The sequence below is a fragment of the Ursus arctos genome, unplaced genomic scaffold (genome assembly GCF_023065955.2).
Source record: "Ursus arctos isolate Adak ecotype North America unplaced genomic scaffold, UrsArc2.0 scaffold_4, whole genome shotgun sequence".
Taxonomy (NCBI): Eukaryota; Metazoa; Chordata; class Mammalia; order Carnivora; family Ursidae; genus Ursus; species Ursus arctos.
Window position 1 is genome coordinate 47793868 of NW_026623056.1, and position 16873 is coordinate 47810740.

Here is a 16873-nt window from a genome sequence, read left to right on the forward strand (position 1 = left end):
TCCCAGACTGAGCTACCCACAGAACAATGCTGAGAAAAACTGTATTTCCCATGCTATAAGTAAGGAATCAAAGTAGGCTTATAGACTGTGATTGATTATTTACTTGTTTATATCTTAGGAGGATGTTTGTTTTAAGTATATATCAAGGAAATGGAGGCAATAGATATTTACTTAAGGAAGTTTGTGAATCGAAGGAGAAAATTAGGAAGGAAATTAAGAGAAAATTTTTCCACAAAGGGAACGTTTTAATGGCAGAGAAAAGAAATGCAAAAGAAAATATTCAAGAAGCTGGAGAGAAGACAATTTGTAATGATAATGTTTTCTCCTTTGCTCACTGGTGTGATATTATAAGCAATCCATAGGGAATCAAAACTGTACCTTCTCTTCCTTTCTGTTTCCTGACAGATGAAAAAAAAAATGTCATCCCCTTACACAGAGCAGGTAATTAATAACTATTTTGTTGAGTTAACAAAGGATTAGGACTGGCATTTTTAGTTTCTTCTCACAGAGATGAGACCTGTCGGTACGATCGCAGGAACACAATACAGTCTCCTGCAGCACTTTAGCAAGAAAACCCACACTTTTAAGGCAGCTGTCTAGGGTGAGATGTATGATCTATAGCTAAAGGACAGAGAATGGGTTATAGGAAGATCAAACTCCTAGCCTTGCTTTCATTGAACCATGCTTTTTAGCCACATTAACCAACCAATCAGAGAGCTAGGCAGCGCAAAATAAGACTGTTGGAAAATATGCATATCCCTGTTCGAAACTCCATGTTCAAATCTCTAGTTTTCTCTCTAGATAGTGAGACTCATCCAAACTGTGAGTTTTTATGTAAGAAATCATAGACTTGTTTCCCCTTGCTCTGTAACACTGTCAGAAAGCCACTTTTAAAAGTTGGTATATGCTCAAAAAAATTAAAATTCATTTTCATTTTTAATAGAAATAAGAAGATATATTTACTGGAGAAAAACTAAAAAGAAATCATTGACAACCCAAATAAAAAATGTGAGGTTAATGTTTTGTATTCAAAGCAGAGTTCCCTGAGTTAAACTAAGGAGTTTTAAGAAATACAGATACCCAAATCTCTCCCCACAGTAATTCTTTTTTTTTTTTTTTAAGATTTATTTACTAATTCGAGAGAGAAAGGAAGAGAGTAAGAGAGTGAGCATGAACGGGGGAGGGGCAGAAAGAGAGGGAGGGAATCCTCAAGCAGACTCCCCGCTGAACATGGAGCCCGACGATAAAGCCTAACAAAGAGTCCAACGTGGTACTCTATCCCAGAACCCTGAGATAGCAACCTGAGCTGAAACCAAGAGTCAGATGCTTAACTGACTGAGCCAGCCAGGTGCCCTCTTCCCTCAGTGATTCTACTGGGCTTCCAGGGTTGAGAATCATTGAAATAAAAGAACAAAGTTTTGCCATAGCTGAGATTTCCTTTCTAGCTGTCTTTTTTATTGGTGAGCAGGGTTTTTTTTTTTTTAGCATATTTATTTTATTTTTTAATTAATTTTTTTTAAGATTTTATTTATTCATCTGACAGAGACAGCAAGAGAGGGAACACAAGCAAGGGGAGTGTGAGAGGGAGAAGCAGGCTTCCCATGGAGCAGGGAGCCCGATGTGGCGCTTGATCCCAGGACCCTGGGATCATGACCTGAGCCGAAGGCAGATGCTTAATGGCTGAGTCACCCAGGCGCCCCCAATTTTTTTTATTTTTCATTAACATATAATGTATTATTTGTTTCAGGGGTACAGGTCTGTAATTCATCAGTCTTAACACAATTTACAGCTCTCACCATAGCAGATTTTTAAAAATTTGTCATGGTTCCATAAGAGAAATCTGAAAACAGAACTTCTAAGAAAGGACGATATACCAAATGCCACAACATGGCAGCTTAGGCCAGTTAGAGTCAGCCAATTAGAAACATAATACATTTATGAAACTATAGAAATCAAAGTAAGGTTGAGTTTTTATTGCTTTGATACAGTTCTGACCAATAAAGTAAAAGGTATAGAATCAGAAGCAAAACATTTACGGGAAAAGAGGTAGGGATCCTTTTTTCCCACTGAGAGGCTTTTTCTTCCTGTGGCTTTTCTCTGATCAAATGATGTAGGATTTTGCGTTTCCTTAAAAAACCATGACATTTGACACCACAGCTGATGAATCCTACAAATAGACTGCCTGATCACGTCATGTCCTGAATTGAAACCCTTCATCACCTTCAACACCTTTCAGAAGAAAACCCAACTCTATGATGTAGCAGAACAAAACAAAAAAAAGAAAAAGTTCCTGAGGTAAGATTTCTATTTACCTGCCCAACCTCAAATCTCTCTACTCCCATGCCCATGCTACCCACTCTATACTTAGGTTCCCAAAGATGAGAAGTTATTTCACACATTCATTCCTTTGCTCATTTTGCTGCCTCAGTCTGGAAAGTTCCTCTTCCCAACTCCACCCCCTTTTATTAGGAACATATCTCCATTCAGCCCTTCAAGAGCCAGCTCACACATAGCTCCTTTCAGATATTCCTTTATCAAGACAACACTTCCTGCTTGTAGAACTGACCACATCCTATTCTATTTCCACCAGAGTCTCGCACCATTCTATAATAGCAGTTCTAAAAATTTGCTACATTGAGATAAAGGTTTATCAGCATCAGCACTATTGACATTTTAGACTAAACTGTTACAGGATGTCTTAACATCATTGTAGCAGATGAAACAGTATCCTTGGCTTCACTAAATACCAAGAGTACTCCCACTCAAGTCATGACACCCCAAAATATTTCCAGGCACTACTACATGTCTGGTGGGAGAGGGTTCAAAATCACCCCAGTTGACGTATATGTACATCTTTGTGTTCTCCCGTAGTAAACCTGTAAGCTTCACAAAAGCAAGAGTATTACGTTCACCTTTATATGTAGGATCTAGCAAAGTGCCAGGTCCATTACAGATTCTCAAGAAATGTTTGTTAAATGAATTATTATCTTGTTATAAAAGGAACAATACCATACTACCAAAATGTAGAAAATCAAAGATATTAACTTCTAGTCCTGATAGGATAATGCTTTACTTTTTATAGAGTCTATCACTAATGAAATTAAATTTTCAATTTCAACAAAACATTAATTAAATTAAAATCCTTAAACCAACCCACCCATCCCTAGAAGTAATTTATGTTCATTTTTATATGATTTTAATACAAAAGAAAATGAAATTGGGATCTAAGATTACATCTATATGCATATAAAACTCTTGGATTAAAAATTGCTTGAATTAGTTAATTGATTCAAGTTTTTAAAAAATGTTTGTACTTTTCATGTTCTCTAAATAGCTTTAAGTAATTGCTTCACTTCTTAAAAAAAATGTTCAGCTAGCACTTTTTATGCCTTGTAAATAATTTTTTTCAATTTTTATAAACTAAAAAACATCAAACTTAATACAATCCCTTGCTAAGTCTCCTTCTCATTCCATTAATATTGATGGCACACATTTCTATGATAGAAATGACAAGGCAAGGAAAATTTAGAAACCAGATATATCAGTTTAATTTTAAATACTTATTCAAAATAAATTTCTAAATAGAATTGCTGTGCCAGAATTCAAATATATGAGCACAAATGCACATTATATACAAATACACATAAGTTTTTAAAATGTATATATTCTATAGTAATGATTTTAAATCTTAAAAGATTAGTATTTTTTTCATTATTCAATTATTTTAACTTCTTATATCCAAATTATGATAAATTACATTTGAAAAAGAAAGTTAGCCATAAGTTCTTTCCAATTTCAAATTATATCTTATCTAAAAAATGGTTTAATTTGAAAGTACAATTCACGTAACTTACGGAAGGTTTATACTCAGTGGTTTAATGATGGTGTGTTCAACTGAGAGACAGTGTAGTTATATGAGTTCTGGTTATTTATTAGTTAAGCATATTTGAGCAAATATACTTTAAATTCTAACAAAGGACACTAAGCAGTCTTCATTTTTTCTTACTCTTTCTAATGATGCAGTTTCATATTAAATGACTATAGTCTTAGTGAAAATTTCAAGTTATCTTCATTTTACAGAGAATCTGAACTTTACAAACAAAGCCATTGACATTTTCATTTAACCTCAACTACCTTTTAACAAACTAAAAAATGCCTTCTGTATTTAGCATTGGAATCTTTCACATATATAGCAATAGAAAAACAAAACTGTCATATTAATCCAATTTTAACTTTGCTGTTCTTAAGACTTAGCACCTTTTTATTTTTCTTTAAATTTAGGCACTATAATATTTTCTAAATGCTCTTATTATGTTTTAAAAATCAATAAAAACCCAAGCATGTAATTTTGGTTTTTTAATATTTCTTCATGTATTAGTATATCTTATTGTACGTTCTAGAAAACTAATACTTTAATTTTTTTTATTTTTATTTTTTTATTTGACAGAGAGAGAGAGCCAGTGAGAGAGGGAACACAAGCAGGGGGAGTGGGAGAGGAAGAAGCAGGCTCCCGGCGGAGGAGCCTGATGTGGGGCTCGATCCCAGAATGCCGGGATCACGCCCTGAGCCAAAGGCAGACGCTTAACTACTGCGCCACCCAGGCGCCCCTAGAAAACTAATACTTTAAACTAGGGGTCAGTGAACTATGGCCTGCAGGCTTAATCCTATCCAACACCTGTTTTTGTATGGACCATGAGCAAAGGCAGCTTTCACATTTTTTAATGGTTGAAAAATTTTTTTTAAAAAAGAATAACATTTCATGAAAAGGGAAAATTATATGAAATTCATATTTCAGTATCTATAAATGAAATGTTATTGGAACATGGCCACACTCATTTATGTACTTATTTCTATGGCTGCTTTTGAGCTACAATGACAGCTTTAAGTAGTCATGACAAAGACCCACAAAGACTAAAAATATTTACTTTGTGGGCCTTTACAGAAAAGTTTGCCAACCTCGCTTTAAACAATTAGTATATGACTCTACATAAAATAATATATAAATCTGGGGGATGGGACCCAATATATTCTTAGGAGATTTCTTTCAGCTAATCTGAAACATTGGTCATTAGCAATAAAATACTTACCATGATGTTCATCCAATATTTGGGAAAGTATTCTTGAATTGGTCAAATCGATCATTTACTTTTTTGAGGTGTACCTTTCTTTACCACATCACCGCGATCTTGAGAGAGCTTGGAATTCCTATAATTCCCGGCTTAAAACCAATTTAGATACCTAGTAACAATCAGCAATCACTCTGAATCTATGAAACTCAGACTAATGTTTACTTTATCATTTCTTGGTAAAGCTGTTATGCCTGGTTTCCAGTTATACCATTTTATAACGCAGACAAAACACAGCAAATCGGATCAAGCTAAATTTATAGTCTTGACCCAGTTTATATTCCAGCTTGAATACAGAAGGAAAAAAAGTACAAATTTGGTAAATTAACCAAAAAATTGAATTCCTTGCAAGCAAACATTGCTAATAGGTATTTAAATGATACAAAAGATTATCATCCTCTACTAATGATCTTAATGGTATCCAAGCTATTAAAAAAGCTACAAAAACATAAATCTTCAGTAATTCACTGTTTGATGTCATAACTAAATAGATTATAGTCTGAGCATCTGCTTATGGTTCAAAAGTTACCTTTGAAATAAGATTTCCTAGCAGAAAAATCTGATTTTTTTTGTTTATTCTCTGGATCATTATCGTAGGCCTTCTTAAAAAGGGAGAAAAAGCTTTAAATGTCTTGAAGGGAATGTGGAATTTGTTGCAATATCTAGTGTGATCTTGTTATCATATTGTGTGGCTATTAACAATAAAAATTACTATATTTTATTTTGAGGACATTGCTGAAAATCTCTAAAATGAAAGTACATACAGCGTATTTATAGATTTTTATATTTAGCCAAGTATTGTAATAGTCTTTAAAGAAAAATAAAAAATCACTTAGGTACATTAAAAAATGTATAATTAGGAGTAATGTTCAAATAATAGCTCTGATATGTGTCTCATAAGATAAAGCTAGTGACTAAAAAATGAAATAATAAAGAAATATTCTATTATGTATTAAAAGAAATATTAGGTTTTTAACTAAATTCAACCCCTTTGCTGTTGCTACCAAAGTTATTTAAACTGACAGTTTAGAATTGTTTTTCTTTGGCCCCTAAAATGAATCGTAAGAAGCCAGTTCACAGCACCAAAACAAATAATGTCATACTCCTGAGAACCAAAAGATTATTATTTCAAATAAATAAACCTAAGAAGTGAGGTCTTCTCCTTAACATCAAAACAACTGGTTTTACCGAAGGCAATCTTGGAATGGAAGGAGAGTTAGAGGTCACGCAAGAAATGGAAATCACCCATGTTTCCTCCCAGGTTACATGAGATTCCATGTCGAGTCTAACGATACTAGACTCATTATTAAAATTATTTTCATTTAAAAGAAAATCAAACCGTAATTATTTTCAATTATCAGATCATCTTTGTAGTTAGAGATGATGCCACGCATATTCAACCAGAGTTTCTGGTGAGACGGAATCCTGATAAGATATCTCATTAATGGAACAGCTGCAGGCTGTAGCGACTGGGAGTGCACTGCGGTTGCAGCTCCAGGCTCAAATACAATGGTGTAGCAAATCTCGTACAACTCTTGACCTCAGGCTCTAACTTCGAAAGCGAAGAAGCTGCCGAAAGAGTAAGTCCTTTCTCCAAATCCAACCCAAATGTTTGGGATGAGACTGCAGTTCACAAAATAAATTTTTCTTTATACCTTTCTGCACTCAAATATGGGAAGATGTTTTTCGTTCCGTTTTGCAATATTAAGATACTCCCCAGCCCAACCCTTACCCATCACTGGAACCACACCACCAGAAGGATTTTACTGGAGTTTGCTTTATGACATAAAAGAAAGGATTAAATTAAAATGAGTTTTCCTTGCTTACTAAAAAGGTAACATTTGCAGTCCCGTTAGGTGGCTTCAGTGCTGGGCACTTACCCAAGTCCCTGGTTCTGTGGAGTCAGCTGTCCTCCATGTGTCTGGTTCCACTGCATGTGACTGAGTGTTCAAATGCCTGGCCTTACCAAACTTTTTCAGAAAAGATTCAATCCTTCAAATGAGAGAAGAGTTGCTCATTATGAAAAGCCTTTTAAAAAAGAGAGAGGGAGGGGGAAAAAAAAACTGGATTTTCGACAAGCAAATGCTTCCACAGTCTCAGAAAGTTTTGCAAGACTAATCATCACCAACATGAAACTTGAGCTCGTCTTTTATAGACCTTTGTTTCCTTCCAACTACATCTCTTTCAGTTTTCATTTCATTCCCTTATTCTTTTTCTCCTACCTGCTTTTGATCTTCTATTTTATACTGCACAGAAGTCTTGAGTGGCATGTGTGAAGCGAGCCATCGTCAGCCTGATGAGGGAAAGCCTGCTGGTCCAGAAAAAACAGATCATCAAGTAAGAAACAAGGCCTGAGGTTGGGTTGGGAGTCAATGTGCACAGTTATCAATGTGCTGTTATGCTTTGTGAAAGATGCCTGGCCCTTTCAATACTCCATTTCATGTAGCGATGAAAATGGGATATGGAATATCATCGCAAAAAATGGTTGGATTGGGATCATAATGACTAAGACGCTGTCAAAGCAAAAAACCCAACAGGACCCAATTGTAAAGGAGGTAGACACTGAACCCTCTTCCTAGCCTCTGCTTTTGTTTACACGCCCCACCAGCCTCTGGAGGCTTTGGACCCAGCTGGACGTCATCTAAGCCTTCCACCCTAGCAACCATTATGATTTCTCATTGGGGAGGAAAGTGGGAAGCTGGGATTCAGGTGCCATGGAAAACTTTTCAGGATATTTTGACCAAAGTAAAGCTTTACTTTATGCACTACTGTGCTTAGGGATGACCTTGTGGCAGATTGAAGCCCACTGTGCAGATTTATATCGCTCCACCAGCTGTTATAATAATGGCTGTCCTGAAAAAGCACATTGCTTTATCAGTAATACCCTAGCATATATCTTTATAAAATTTTATTTTATTCAATTGGCTCAAGATACTTTAACAACATTTACGTTCTCAATTGCTTCTGTACAGAGGCAAGTTGCCTATGGCTACTGTGAACTGAGATTAAAATCTAAGAGTTCAGCCTTTTAAGATTTCTAGTCCATTCCCTGAACCAAATTCTCTCCCTAAATGGTAAGTGAACTTAAAGCTAATGTAACCACTAAAAAAATAATAGCTGGAGGCTATTCACATTGCCTTCTATGTCTTGTTTAGTGTTGAGAGAGAGTTGGTGCTTTCTAGACCAAACAAATCCAGGTTCATGTTTTTCAGAGAAGTGTCAGCTCCATAAACTTAAAACACCATTCTCCTCATGAGTAAATATGCAATACATGCATCTACCAATTTTTTGAATACCATTAATATGATTTTTTTTTTTTTTTTGGTTAAGAACTCTTTTAAAAACATAAAAATGGTTCCAGGAAATCTCTTTTAGGTCTTCCTAATTATGTTGATAGGAACTGCAGCTTTTCTTCATTCTCTGGAGGCTGTTTTATTCTATAATGAAGCTTTTGAGCTAGATGTTTTCAAGCGATGTTTCAGGTTTTACTTTGAATACATGTCTGTCATGTTCTTTACCATTTTGAAAGTAAAAATGAAAACGCAACAGGTTCAAGCATCAATTAATAAATTCTGTCATTTACAGAAAAAAAATCAGTAGCCTCTATCCTATGAGAAAAATGAACATTTCATAAATATTGAAACCACTACCCACATTCTCTGTAAGTTGGTTAGCTAAAAAGACAGTAATTCCATTAGAGGCTTTCAGCAAGGAAAAGATAAAATAGTTGAGATAAAGTAACTGACATTATTTGTTACTATTTTACCATTAAAATGTAGTGAACAGTAATGTCATACATTCCACTAACTTCTAAGAGAAAATTTTATCAGTTTTCTGAACATTCTGAGCCCTTTATTAAGGGATTTCTTGTCTTACAAGCTATATGACTTGGCTGAATATTTGATTAGTTGTACCTGCAGCATATGCTTGTATCAAGGAATAATTTTAGCTATATAAAATATTCATCAGTATTTGATAGCACCTGAAGTGGAAATCTGAGCAGTTATCCTGTCCGAAAAAAGGATTTACTTTATGTTTCACAATCAGAGGAAAGGTGACCAATGAATGCCCTTTAGTTCCTTAAGAAGGCTGAATTTAGACCTCAAAGACACCCTGACCAGTAACCGTTTCCTCAAACTACATGGCTCACAACCGGCTTCCTTTAAAAATCATAGAATTAAACTCTCAGTGACTGAATGGCTCCAGCTAGAAAATGAAAGTAAAAAGCCCTCCTTGTTGCATGGAGCTATACTAAAACATAGTGATAATAAGTCAGTACGTTAGGCTCTTGTTACAGGAGAGTTACATCCTTTCCATCATTCCATCTAAGTATCTTTCCACTATGAAACATAAAGGCAAGACTTTGTCTTTCTGTTATTTGAGTCAAACTTAGAAAGGTGAAATGGACATTCATCAGCTGTCTGTGTAAGGGGTAAGAGACAAAGGTTAATTTCCATTGTCTTCTCACAAAGTTATCTCTCAGGGATGGAACTGCCCCAGGGCTCAGTCTTTGCCCTTTTCACCTCAATATGTAGGTTTGCTTCCGGATGATTCAATCTCATCCAGTTGTAAAGTACTTACCACTTTATAGCATACTTCATAATTTACTTATTCCTAGGTCTTCGCTCCGGACGCCTGCCTGAATGTAGTCCCTCCTGGGGGTTCTCCTGTTCCCTAATGCTTGCCTAGCACCAGGAGAATGCCTAGTATGCCAGTGGCATTCTATGATATATTTTGAATAAATGAATGAAGAAAGAAACAGTACAGGATTATAGAAAATGTCTATAACTCTTTCTTATATCTTGTAAGTGGGGAAATATATTTCTTTCAGAATTAAAGGAAAAGGTAAATAAAGAAGACTAGTTTTACTGTAGTTTTCTATTAAAACAAAGTTTTAGCTTCACACTAAAGAACTATACTATAAAATAAACATAAGAACTTTGTACCTCTTAACCTCTATGCTTGATCAAGTGTGTACCATGTGAATGTTTAGCCTCACTTTCAGAATTCCTGTTTGAGATTTTTAATTTTATTTATTTATTTGACAGGGGTGGGGGAGAGAGAGAGAGAGCACAAGCAGATGGAACAGCAGGCAGAGGGAAACGGAGAAGCAGGCTTCCCCCTGAGCAGACGGCCCCACATGGGGCTCCATCCCACGACCCTGGGATCATGACCTGAGCCCAGGGCGAAAGCAGACGCTTAACCGACTGAGCCACCCAGGTGCCTCGAGTTCCTGTTTGTTTTAAAATGGACCCAAACTCCTTAATACCCACCACCAGGTGATGGATATTAAGAAGGGCAAGTGTTGTGATGAGCACTGGGTGTTATACGCAACTAACAAATCATTGAACACTACATCAAAAACTAATGATGTACTATATGTTGGCTAACTGAACATAATAAAAAAATTAAAAAAAAATGAAAAGGACCCAAACGCAATGATGTAAAGGAACTCATAAAATATATATGTGTCAATTTTTTACTTTGATATAACCAATTAATCCAGCAGGCAGAAAATAGTTTTTGGTATCATAGATTCTCCCCAATTTACTTTACTTTTCATTTTCTGCTGTCGTGTGGGCGTGTCATAGAAACGGGGTTCTTACTACAGAGCTGGGTTGTAGGAGAGCCGTTTTTCAGGTACTTAACAAAATCACTTGTAGCCCATGTACTCTATACACAAATAAATTGGCTCTATGTCCTAATGAGATTTCAGTCCACACAGTATTGTAGACAAATTATAAAAGCAGATTTAGCCGCAGTTGAAAGAGGGCCCAAGCAAGCTTTACACATAAGTGCAATCGATTTCCCAGCTCAACAAGTAATTTAACCAAATATTTCTAATCTCAAGAGTCTAAAACCTGAATAAATTAGCCTTACTTCTTGATCAGCATAAATTGTTAGTTGATAAGGTAGCAAGGGGCAATAAGGCTAGACTAAAGTTTTATTCTATTGTAGGCATTGTTGCACCACAAAAGGGGAAAATGTTATTAAAGGAATGTTGAATTTATTACTTTAAGACCATCACTAGAAACACTGATAGATTGCCACTCTTATATCACATGATACTTAAAGCCTCTGTTTGTTTTTTCAGGTATTTCTAGAAACTCCCCTTGCATGAAAGATTTACTGATATATTCTAGATGCTTTCAACGAAGAATTCATGGTGATTACAGTATTTATGGTACTATAATTTCTTGCTAGTTATTTATTTACAGATGATCAATTCCAGGAACTAGCTTTACTAGGTATCTGATATTGAATACCTTTAAGAAAGCTTTTAAATCATCCCTACATTTATAAGGCATTTCCTTGTTTCTTGGATTACTTAAGCACTCTCATTTCTGGAAACACCTAATCAAAAGCATTAAATTTAAAATAATTGTAAATTGGAGTGCTGAGGGCTATAAAAGTGCAATTACTGTATCAGTTCACCAATACAGCCCTATTTGCCAATAAAAGCACTGAAATTGTGGTTTGTATTTCCAGCAAATCTTTGTTGAAAGCCACAATCTGGATAATGGTAGGAAAAACTGTTCTAATCATATCTCTATTGTCATAATAAGGCAGGCCCATTCCTTTTAAAACCAAAACTTCTAAGAAATTTCTAAGCCAGAAACATAGGATACCACCGTAGTTTCAATACATGTTCCAGAATGGTGGGGATTTGTCCTGAGCTTGGTGGTTAAATTGGGCAGCACCTCTTTTATAGAACAGGAAACAAACTTCAAGGACTACAAAGGCTGGAAGGTAATTTAAATAAGTGATGTGAGCCTCCTGGCGAACGGGCATAGGGCACATTGAATTAGTGGCAGGAAGGAACCAACCAGAGAGCACAAAGCTTGCCCAAAGACAACAATGGTTAACACTTTTTCAGAAGATTGCTGCCATCCAGGAATACATTAGGCAAAATGTGGGGAATTCGAATTTTCCAAGAAAAGAACAGATCAAGAATTTTATTTGTAACTACTCAACTTTTATATGCTGCCTCATGTTTTTAAATCATTTTTCCATATTTGGACTGGATTACAACTTTGAGCTACCAATTTGCCACCATGTCTAGAATAAAAAGTCAATGGTATTTTCTTATTAGAAAAAAGTGAGATAGTTTCCTGCTAAGATCTTTTTCTTTTTAGACAGTACTGCCCAATTAGCTGGTAGTGACATTTTCTTGAGTCACAGAATGAATTCCATGCACCCGTTTATACATTCATTATACTAACTAACCATGAGGTCCAACATTACAGTTTAATTTATGTATTTTTATCATATAATAAAGTACCACATCTTGAAGGGGAAAATAGTAAGTCCAAATTACCATCTTGATATTAGTTTTACCATAGTCACGTCAAAGCAGACAGGTCATAACATCACAGTTACTTTTTGACACATCAGGAAGGTATTCAGGAGCATTATCCTAACAAAACAGAGAATAGAGATGAAGAAAAAAATGTTACCTAGTTTTTCAAACCTATGGCTCTGCTCTATAGAAACGTAGTTTATGGATGAAAATGCAATGCATATGTGAAAGTATTCACTCTCTGAAATTTCTTCATGAATGGTACCATATTAATCAATTTTTCTCCATCATCATCATTTAAAAAAATGTATCTAACTTCTCTCCATGTAGTCACCATTGAATATAATCATGAGAGTACATATAGAGATAGAGATGACAGAGAAAGAGCTGAGATGGTAGAGATGATAAAGATAGAAGGAGAGGGAGAGGCAAAGGGAAAGAGTTGTATGCTATCGGTCCTGTTTCTTTGTAGAACCTAATACAGCAAGCTAATGTTATATCTTTTCTTATAAATTCCATCTTCCCTACCTAACAACGTTACAGATGTTTTTCTTTTCAGTTTTTATTTGCACCCAAAATGAAAAAACTTTCATTTATTCACAATAAACTTTATCTTCATAGAGTCAACTTATTATTCCTGACTAATGATTCTTTTGGAGGTCTGATTCTGGTGTCCCATGTATTCACTGTCTGCCCACCTTTACCTCAAATGCAGAGGACAGAATCATATTTGTTTCATCGAGGTTAGTTTGTGAAGTCAGATCAATGTATAAGTAAGTTGACTTTCTAAAGAAATGGTCTACACCAGCCATAGTCACTGCACATTTTGGAGTGTTGTTACTGTTTTTTCCAAGTATAAAAGCTACCTTAATAACTCTGAATCATATTAGACAAATTATAATGCTCAAATTGAATGTCATGGTTTATTCTTACCTACCTTATTAAAGTTTCAGAAGAGACCAAACCATTTGAATGAATAATCCCAAATTAGTATTGAATTGAGCCCATGTACTCCAAGGGGATTTAGACCATCTGTTAATTCTGCTGGGCAAAGGATTTCTTTTAAATATGCTCGGGTCTGGAGAACCAGAATCTGATTTGCCTCCAGCTCCCATCTTTTCACCCCACACTTAAATACTCTGTTGATGTAAAATAACCTTTTGCAAACACTTTGTGTTATTTGAAAGCCAGTGTATTTCTTCCCCAAAATGAACATAGATGGGTATATTAAGGACACAAAAAAAGTATTTTGCAAACAGACACAATTCTTTCTTAGGATCTGGTGTCCTTTAAAAATTATTTTTGAAAAATTTGTTAACCTTTATATAACCAATTATTAGGCCATTTTTTCCCATTTTGCCCAATAAATACTTTGGAAGGTGAATATTATTATATTTTTAAATATGACAGAAATATATTCGTGTTCTTATCTGATCCCCCTTCCCATTATCTTTACCCTCTTTCTGAACACAGGCATGTGTAGTAAGCCTTTTATGAACAAGGAATCCATTCAGGACTTGGGTACTTGGGCCAATTACCACTCAACAGGTTTCATATGTACTTGTGGGTGCCAAACAGCAACTCCTGTGTTTCTCCAAAAGAATTCTTAATAGAGAGGGGATTAAACTCTAAGTGGCTTCCTGATTTCACCATTTCTGCAGTCCAGTGTTAGGTTGCTGAAAGGTTACTTCATTTGTACCGTCAGGAGCCTAACAGGCTTTAGAAACTGAGTTGAGTGATATAATGATTTATGTGTGTGTGTGTGTGTGTGTGTGTGTGTGTATGAAATACTGGAGTAGCTAGCAATCTGTTGCATTAAAAACACATATACATTTTTTAAAGATTTTATTTATTTGACAGAGGGAGAGAGCATGAGCAGGGGGGCAAGGAGAGGGAGAAACAGACTCCCCACTGAACAAGGAGCCCAATGTGGGACTCGATCCCGGGATCCCAGGATCATGACCTGAGCTGAAGGCAGATGCTTAACTGACTGAGCCACCCAGGTGCCCCAAAAACACATATACATTTTTGAGCATCTCTTCATTTTTTGAAAACAACTCTTCTGTGGCGCTCTAAATTTCAAATTAAAATGCAAAATGTGAGATAAAAATTACTGTATTGCAACAATAGTCTGTATAGTAAGAGAGACAAAATTAAATGAATGCATGTATTTGTCCAATACTAATACTCAACTCAACTCCAAGCAAATATTTACTCATTATCTGAATATAAAAAGTAAAACTTCCTTAGGTGGTAACGCACCTATAAATGTCCTGTCTATAAATGCCAAAAGCCACATTGAAACAATGGTTCCACATACTCACGTTCGATCAGATCGATATATAATCAAGAGGAAAAAGGAAACAGAGCTCTCACTGAATGGAGGACTCTCCAAATTATCAAACTTGAAATTAAACAGGAGAGAAAACATTAAAACTATTGCTTTTATAAATATAATCAGTCATCTGGAAAATGAGTTTTTTTACAGATATAATAAGTTCCCAAGATTAATTTGTGCAAAGTCCAATCAATGCTTTCAGGTTTGTGCAAACCATGCCTGGTGCCATCTTCGTAGTGATTTCTGGTCCTAAGTATTGTCCAGCATCTCCTGTCCTCTCTGAAGCATGGGATGGTGAATATCCATATTTGAACCACATGATCATGCAAGGTTATTTGTGAAAATTTATTTTACTTGGACCCATACTTAAACTCTCACCTTAAAATCAAGAAAGTGTATTGCTGGAATAAACAACTTCAATAGAGTTAGTTTATAATTGCTACTTCCATAAGACATCAAATTCTCTAGGAAAGAGTTGATTACTGATACTCATCCTAAGCAGTTTTCCATCTTTTCAAGGGAGGTGTGCCTTCCTCAAGTTTTAAGAAATGTAGGCTAGAGAAATTAAGAAGGGTTAGGAAACAAATACTCATGTAATCTGAAATGAAGGAATAAAATTAATATCTTTCATAGTTTAGCATGGTTTTAAATTGATTTTAATTTGTATAATTCCTTTATTACAAGGGTGATATTCTAGCCAGTGATACATGTGGGTCTGTTTTTGTCAACAGTCATGTATTCTGTTTAATGAGGACTGACCACAAGGTCCAATATACTAGATATTTGGTTTAGAAAATCTTCCAAAGATCAAACACATTTTTTTCCTGAAACTCACTATATTATTACATTTGTTTATTTTTAACTATGGCTACAATAGATGGTTTCCACCTACTTCTAAACTGTTTTAAGGGATATTACAAGTAAGAGGAATAGATATAATAAAGCTATTATGAAATATTCAAAGGACACGAATCAAACAGTTTAAGAATCTGTAAAGGAGCACTGACTAAAATATGAACAGTATCTTCTATAGCAACTTTGTAGAAAATGAACACATTCTTTTATATATTGTTTCTTATCATTGCTCTTAAAAACAAAAGAGCTGAGAAGAAAAGGTTAAGTGATAGGAATTTTTTCTTTCCTGTAAATCTCTCAATGGCCTTCTGAGAATTTCCCTTTTCTTCCAAGTCTCAGCTCTCACTTTCTACAGAAATCATCCCCATGCCGGTCGTTTTTAATTGCCTTGCTAATATCTATTCACTCCATCTCCCCTTCTAATAGAACACAAATTAATTTAATGAGTAATGTTTCCGATTAAAAATACTTAGCTTTCCACAGTCCCACGAACCAGTGGATGGGCTTGAGATGTATTTGTGGGAAAGACTATATTGTATAAACTGCAGTTAAGCATCAGGCTTTTCAGAGTGTTACTGTCTTCCTGAAAACATAGGCAAACCTTCGCAACATATTTTTCACCCTTTACCTTTTCTGTTTCTTTCTTCCTAGAATTGAAAAGTGATATCTAGAAGGGCGATCTCTTTTTTCATCACCATGAGGAGAGTGGCCGTGCATTAAGGATGATAATACTGAAAACCAGGGGAAGTCTGGACCTCAATGTCCTCCTGTTACCATAACAGCCCTAGAGCACTGTTTGCCTCCAGACTGTACTTACATGAAACAGAAGATAAATAAAATAAGACACTTTTAACTGAATTTCTGTGACATACAGTTGAAGACAACCTCACCTCTTAGACTTCCTTTATGTGCCTCAGCGCAGCCTGGGTTAGCCGCTCCTCCTTGTTTCCACAGCATCTCCTACAAACCCAAACACAATCTTTTCTCTCCCTCACTGCAGCCTGAATTTCAGGAAGGCAGAGTTCATGTCAAGCTTTTAAGCACAAGTCCCCAGAACCTTGCTCATGTCCACACAGCACATAGTAGGCGCCCAGTACATCTATCGAAAGGTGGAGTAATAAATGACCGAATAAGGACAATACCCACTTTTCTCTATATCTGCTACTAACTGCTGTATCTATTACTGCAGCGAGGGGGTTTCTAAACCATTATCCTTAGTCCAAGATCTAAATCCCTTCCACGTTCTGGGAAACC

At 35.6% G+C, this 16873-nt stretch overlaps 1 protein-coding gene across 17 annotated transcripts in view; it reads right to left on the reverse strand.

Annotated features, from left to right (window-relative positions):
* ZPLD1 (zona pellucida like domain containing 1) overlaps positions 1-16873 on the reverse strand; it is a 336172-nt gene that overhangs the window by 56647 nt on the left and 262652 nt on the right. For 5 of the 17 annotated variants that reach the window (XM_044381697.3, XM_048214938.2, XM_044381716.3 and 2 more), the window contains 3 exons: positions 12445-12543; positions 7349-7434; positions 7007-7118 (listed from right to left, as the gene is read on the reverse strand). The gene's annotated coding sequence lies outside the window, so the exon portion shown is untranslated. Of the gene's footprint in view, positions 1-7006; positions 7155-7348; positions 12398-12444; positions 12544-16873 lie in introns of those variants that run through there. The other 12 variants (XM_048214940.1, XM_044381701.3, XM_048214934.2 and 9 more) reach the window with 5 other exon arrangements.